The following is a 7725-nucleotide window of genomic DNA, read 5'->3' as shown; positions in this document are numbered from 1 at the left end:
CAAGAGGAGGCTGCGGAAGTGTAGCCTGACACTGAGGTAGTAGCTCTAGGTTAGGAGGTCATCCTTGGCATGACTGAGGCTGCGGAGCCTACAAAGGGTGAAGCTACAACACCTGAGCGCGAGAGGGTCGAGCCCGAAGTGGTCAAGGCAGGGGATTTGAGCGAGAGTGTTGTTGTTGAGCTATCAGGGCAGCCTGAGGTTGCCCCCGAGTCTGGGGAGCTTGAGGTCTTGGCTACAACTGGGGACCCTCCTACTGTGGTTGCCCCTACTGTACTGCTTAGGCCTACTTTTAGTGGGCTGTCAGGTGTCATTTTTTAAGGGCTTCGAATGGGCCTCCAGAAAGTGAAGGAGTTGTCCCTTAAAGAGCTTGAAACATCGATCCCACAATTGAGGGGGATCACCTTAGGGAGTGTGCCCGAAGTCCTCCCTTACTTTGACAACATTGCCAATGAGCTGGAGGGATGGAGAATGAAGGCCCTGCTGGCGAAAAAGTCTGCAACGCGTCTAGAGGGCTCGCAGCTCAAGTCATTGGAGGCTTCTCTAGCACAGAACCGGGAGCTGGCAGAGGTCCAAGTAGGGGAGATGGAGGCCTCGACATGCAAAGCGATCTCACGAAGCATGTTTTGTATGCAGGTCTGGACAGCTTCTTTCTTAGTCATGGGAGTGGCATGAAAGGTTGCCAGCTCTCTCCTTTGAACTTCGTAGAAGCGTTGATAAAACAATTGCTCCATTCCTGCCATGTGTGCACTGAGTTTGGAGGCAGCCGAGCATACCAATGGAAGGCTGGCCCCTCGAGAGTTTCAACAAATTGACAGCGGAGGAGTCGTCCGTCAGTTGCCTTCTCTGGACAGGCCGCTTGGAAGTGGGCAGTATGCTGGTGTGGGGATGTAGTACCGTTGAATAGGGGGGGAGCTTCCCCTTGTGGTAGTTTGGGGCAAACGGCACATGGTCGATGTACGAAGGATACGACTTCTGGTAAAGCAGTGCATCTGGCATGCCCCGGACCTTGTTCTTGAGACTATGGGCCACCATGGCTTTTAAGTCGGTTTGGGAAACCCCCCGGGAAGCAGATCTGTCCTGAGAGACCGGTGGGGGAGTTTGCCAGGGAATGGTGTCTTCACCAGCCGAAGAATCGGTCTCATGGTGAGAAGAGGGGGACTTGGAGGCTTCTAGGTGTTTCATATTTTCAATGATGGATTGCATCATTACCTTGAATCTGTTCATCCACTCTTCCTGGGAGTCATCTGGATCGTTAATCACCATGACACTGATCGTTTCTTTTGGAAGGTTAGAGTCAGGATAGAGTGATGGATGGTTGGGGTTGGTGGGTCATGTGTGCCAAGTCAGTTTGTAGGGGCTCATCATGCCCCGACTGGACTCAAGCCTTGTATGCCGACCTTGTGAGGACCAGTTCTCGACGGTCTTGGAACCGTGGCTTCTGAGCAGTGATCACCGATCAATATTCTTGGACTGGCTTGGGCTCTGGGATTTGTAGAAGGAAGAAGGGAATACGAGGTAGGAGGTCGCCAAAGGTTGTAACCTCAACTGCCTTGGGGGCTGCTTTGGTCAGAATCCGCAGACCTTTCTTCTGTTTAATCTTGAGGCTGATTGCCATGGGGGCTTCTTTGGTCAGAATCTGCAGACCTTTCTTCTGCTTAATCTTGAGGTTGATATGGACGTCTTTTCATAACCGAGCCTGAGATTTGGACTGCCCCGCTATTCTTGAGCAGGCGAGGGCTGTGTCTATTAGCTGGGGTCCAAGGACTACGGGCAACCTGGGTTGTTGCCTTAGAGGCTGGAGGCTCCTGTCTGACATCAATCCGTTACCTCGAATTCCTTTGTGGGGCTCGGGTCCACGGCTGACCTGAGGCTGGCTCAAGATGGTACTCTTAGGGAAGACCTTTGAGTACTAGGTCTCTAGGTGCTTGCCTAGTGAGAGAGGAGTGATAGAAGAAGGAGCTGGTTCGTGACTCCGCTTGAGTGTGTGCACCTTTAGGGTTAGCTGCCCGGGTGACCTGAAGGTCAGCCCGGGTTTGCTCAACGGGTTCGACCTTAGGAGGTCGAGACCCACGAGCTTGTGTCATTGAGCGATCGGGTAGAAGCCCATCTCTCACAGGGTGAAGCTGTGTATGGTGAGGGGGAGGACAAAGTGATCGACCCTCATGTGCTCGAGTTGGCGTTGAACTAGCATTGCCCCGAGCTGTGGGATGCGTGACATGCATAGGGTTTGGCCCGAGAAGGCCTAGCCTTGAACACGAGTTCGAGGTAGCACGAAGGTTGCCCCGAGGTGTGGCTTGAGTGGTTGGGCCACAAGCTTTTAGGTGTGCGCGTGGGGTGGAGATCCCTGGATTTCGGCTTCCGTGTACCGATCCTTCAAGTGTAGAGGTTCGGGGTAGTGAAGGAATTTGAGGGGTAGCCTTGCGGCAACCCTCAAAGTGATGGCAACTTGATTGCCTTTCACAAGAGTGGATAGGGTAGTCTTCTAGCGTACCCCTGCAATATGACTGGCAAGGGACTTGCCAGTCGCAGATGTGCTACTAATGCAAGGAGCCTGGATGGAGTGTCCACCAGGGCGAGGAAACGGGGAGTCAGGGACCTTTAAGGCCCTTCTCACACCAACCCAGGAAATAACCTGGGAGCCGGACTGTGAGTCGCGACTCAGAAGGAGTGTAGGGAAGGAAGCTTGAGTAGCTCACTTCTCAGGGGTAGTCACAAGTGCAGGGATAAGAAAGTCCTCGACTCGGATAAATGGGTTGAATAACCCAAGTTCCATAGAAAGTAGTGCAAAAAGTAAAAGATGGTACTGGTCAAACAGAGTGAACTGACGAAGGGGTAATAAGTCCCCAATGGAGTCGCCAAGCTGATTAGGTGCCTCGATCTCGCCTTTCGGAACTAGATGATCTAACGGCATGTATCTCGGATTTCTAGTGAATACGGGACTTGAGAGCGCTCTTAGGAACCTTGCTCAAGGGCAAGGGTAGGTATACCAACCGATGAGAGAGGAATTTAAGGTGGGTTCGATACTTACTCCGGCTAGCCCTCGTGGGAGCCCTCTTAGATCACGAAGAAAGCCCCCCAGTTGCTTTAGCTGGTTCGGAATCACCTCCCTTAACCTGCGATCACATAGTTTTCTGCATAACACTACTATGGTTAACTTGCAAGACAAGTGGGCCAAAAGGCCCACCCTTGTCTTAGGGTAATACACATTCTCATGGCTAAGAATGTGAGAGGTTAGAGTGATGAAGTGGAAAGTCCAAATAAAGATAGAAAAGAGAAGAGAACGTGATGAAGAGACAAGACTAGCGTGACAGTTCGAAAGTTACTGATTCGGAGTGCTAGCAAGACGGGCATGGTACTTGAGACCAGCGCGATGGTAATACTACTCGAAATCGAGGCCGATATGGCAGTGCTAGGTCAAGTCTACCCTCAGTCAAGTGTGAAGATAAAAGAACGATGAGAAGAAAAGGGAACGAAGAGACAGAAAGCGAGACGATAGGGGGGAAAGAATCCAGGCAGCAATGGACCTCGTCGTTAGCATCATGAGGAGACACCGCGGCCCTTGCTGGCGGCGATGGCTTCGGATGAGCCTCACAGTGATAGCTCGCCGTGAGGCACATGGCGCTAGACGTGGGACACGAGAGAAACCCACGGATGGCAAGAAGCATTGCCGTTGGCAACGCGAGAAGGCCACACGTCTCTTGTGGACGGCAATAGCTTTTGGTGAGGACCACGATGATAACTTCTCATGGGTCACGTGACGATTACCTCTTGTGGAGTGCACGACGATAGGCATGGGGCACAAGGGAAGCTTGTGCACGACGATAGAAGTGGAGAGGCACGGAAGGAGCCTGCACGCGGCGATGGGCACCGAATGAACGGAGGAAGCCTGCTCACAACAATAGGCACCTGGCTCAAAAGAGAGGCTCGAGAATGGCGATGAGTATTGTCTCGACCCTTCGTGAACGATGATGGACATCGTCGCTTGCCATAGTCACGTGGCAAGGTGAAGCCCCCACGGACGGTAATAAGCTTGGCTATCGCATTCCTCACTAAGACGTTGAGGATATACTTGCAGACAACGATGAGCAGTGCCGTCTGCAAATCTCGTCGAGAGATGGAGACACGCAAATAGAAGTGGAAAAGGAGCTTGCACATGGCGCTGCCATCGCTATGCGCAACCTGTAGATTTACAAGAAGGAGACTGTCGTGCATGGCCTCTGAGGGACGCTCAGACGAAGAAGAAGAAGAGAGAAAAGATAAGAAAGAAAATTTACCTTGAGCCTAGGGGTATTTGTCCCAAATTTACTCTCTCCTTACTCTCTCTCTCCAAAAGTGACCCAATAATTAGAAGAAAGAGAAACTTTATTAAGTAAAAGCTCTATCTTTTGGCATAGAAGTGTGCCCAAACATGGGTGGATGATCAAAATTAAACCTAATTGCTGTAAATTAAGATTTAACTAAATTAAAATAAATTAGAAAATGTGGTATAAAATGACAAATTTGCCCCTTCCTAACAATTTGTGGAATTTCAAAACAGTCTTTGTCTTGCGTTAGAACGTGCATGATTTTTCATGGATGATCTGGGGTCATTTTGATGCCCATTTGATCAAAAGATGGTTGTTTTCTTATAAGGCTCAGCATGATAATCGATTCGATACCAACTTCGAGCCATATATCGTATTTTTGGGGCACGATCATGTGACTTGAAATTTTAATGAATCTTGAAACTCTGGATCGATCGTATGCCTGTTCGTTGAGTTTTTCTGTGATTTCTTCATTGGATCACACTGACCATGATGTCATGATCGTAGGGCACAAACACAGCTCGATTTCGTGCCCAAACGAAGATTTCGTAACATTTGAATTTTTGCTGGAATCTAGAATTTCGATGACGGAATTTGCAATTTCTTCATCGGCTTCATGTACAGAATCCGACCACTCTTAATGCGTGAAGTTTGAACCAGTGATACCCATGGACCTTATGCAAGCGATAGAACTGGTTTCACGTCGATCGAGCTCATGAGCGGCATGATTTGACGGCTCGTGCAAGGCACGACGTTGTTAATTTTCCTGCACTGTCTTCACGGATCAGCAACTTCTCTCTAGATTTTCTTCACGCTCAGATTAGGACTCCTAAGTTAATTGAGATTGCCCAACCGAAAAGTGAATTATCCACATTGAAAGAGACTCTGGCTAAGATCGGAGTTCCAAATATAGTCGCTCCATGATCTTATGTCAATGATGTAATTGAGGATGTCGAACCCCTTCCTTTGGGTTTCGAATTTCCTCAGTTTGAAAATAAGTTCAACCGGAAAGGTGATCTTGAAAATCACATCACTACTTACATATAAACTGTTCCTGCACTTGAAGAAAAACCACATTATCTTAAAAGGCCATGTTTCAATACACTCTCTCTGGACAACCTTTAATGTAGTTCCAGGAGGTAGTTACTAAATACCTTAATCAAACTCCCGATGAGTTATTTCAACCTTTTGTTGAGCAATATCGCTGGACCAGAGAGAGACTAAAGAACCTTGGCAAGTTGGTCTCCACCCGAAAAAATCATGACGAGTTGTTCACAGACTTTGTCCAAAGATTTAAAGAGGATGCATCAAAAATCATTGATTGCACGCTTTCTGAAGCTTTTAAGATCAGTACGGCAATAGAGAATGCTTCCGCTAAGTATAAACTCTACCTCAGTAAAAGTATTTGGCTTTTCTCTTTTGACTTAATGTTAGAAATGGTTTCACATTATGAGAGAACAAAGGAAAGGACCCGAGATCGGTCACCAGTTACATTGGGGGAAAGAGCCTGATGAAACCATACTAGAGTAAGAGTGAGATGAGCTCATGATGGAACAAGAGCCAAACTACAGTGAAGATTCATTTGAATGTGACTATGAAGAGATGACAATTAAAGAATGTGAAGCCGATCCCAAGGCAGAATCATCATCAAAATCATTTAAGGATATAGATGAGGCTTACTCTAAGCAACTCCTGGTAATATTAGATGATATGACTGATAAAGATGAAGAAGACCTAGTTGGTATCATCCTGATAAAGATCAATGAGTTGAAATCCCTGCTCAAGCCTGAAAATCATCCAATATGGCCTTGGGGACAGGAATATACCACCCTGAAAGTGAAGACTGAAATGGTAGAGTGATGTACATTACTAAAGAATTTCAGAAACCAAATGGTGAGAATTTCCTTAGCCCAGTGTCCATGATCCAAGAGAGAATGGAAGAGCAAACTACCCTACATGAAGTTTCAATTGAAGTTGAAAGAACAAACTTGCAAAAGACTCAAGACACCCCTATCCTAGATAGCGGGGCAAAGGTAGATGACCCAAATCCTGAGGCTATAGATTCTTAAATTCCAATTGAGGAGAGTAACTGTATCCAGAGTTCGAAAACTCAATAAAAAGAGAGCTATTCAAGCAAAATCTTGATTCTGGTTGAAGATACGAGCCCACAGAAAGCTCAAGACATCCCTGTGATACATGTCACCACAAAAGAAATGACCTAATCATTCTCATCTTTCAAATAAGTGCCGTGGGTGGCCCACAAGAGGCTCAAGTCATCAATGAGGTCAACCGAGATTCTGAAGCTAGGGACTCCCAAGACTACATTTGTAAGGAATGTTTTATTCTCGACAGTGCAATCCAAGAAGAAACGGAAGAGTCAAGCATACAGGATTATACTAAACTATCCCCTAAGGTGAATTCAAAAGAAGAACCATCCCCTCAACAATGGATGAGAGAACTTGAACCTCTAGAGATGCTAAGAGGACCACCTGGGCCACCATCACTTGACTTCTTGATAGACCCACCTATTTAGGATGAATAGTTGACCCTAGAGCATTCAATTACACCAGTCTCTATGATTGATCCAGCAATCAATACCGAAAAAGGGAATGATTCGAATTTGATTATCCCTGAAGATCCAACACTTTGCAAGAGTTAAAAGAAAATGAATCCCCTAGAAATTCTAAGGGGACCACTTATGTCGCTTTCACAAGATTCCCTGGATAACGCACCTATCTGATATGAAGAACAGGATATTGAAGATCAAAGCACACTATTCCTTGATGAAAAAGGATCCTAAGAAAAAGATGGGGGAAGGGGAATGACTCCACTATATGGGGCACCCCACATTCAAGAAGAAAAAAAAGATTCAACAGGGGCAGTCCTATCCACCAGTTTGTTATGGATCATTTCATCTGATGGAAATGTTATAGAGGCGGTTCCATCCAAGATAATGATTGTCTCATCAAATGGAGAAGACCCTATAGGGGCAGCCTCGCCAAACCACTTGATAGGGGCACCCTCACTTGATGAAAATAAAGCAAGGGCAACCGGTGAGGCACAAGCCTTATATGACGACACCCAGCATGCCTCAAAGTGATTTACTCCCCAAGAGAAACATGAAGTTGCAACTGAAAAAAATTATCGAAAAGGCGTGGGGTGGTCACTTACTACTCTGTATCAAATAAGCCAAGTGGGGCATCCATACTCTACTTAGGCATTATGCTCCATGTCATTGATAACCTAAGGAGTTGAAAAATAGGAAAAATAAAAAAATAAAAACAAAATAAAAAAAAATAAAGGAAGAAAATTGCTTAGCTGACCAAATAAGAGATCGAATGACTAGGAAACTAAGAGCGACTCTGAATTTGAAGATCAAGGCTCGAGTGAAGCAATCCAAGGAGGAAATACTTTATAAGAA

Source organism: Amborella trichopoda, chromosome 7 (assembly GCF_054954075.1).
Source record: "Amborella trichopoda isolate Santa Cruz 75 chromosome 7, AtrichopodaSantaCruz75HAP2 v2.0, whole genome shotgun sequence".
Classification (NCBI taxonomy): domain Eukaryota; kingdom Viridiplantae; phylum Streptophyta; class Magnoliopsida; order Amborellales; family Amborellaceae; genus Amborella; species Amborella trichopoda.
Note: the sequence above shows the minus strand (reverse complement) of the source record.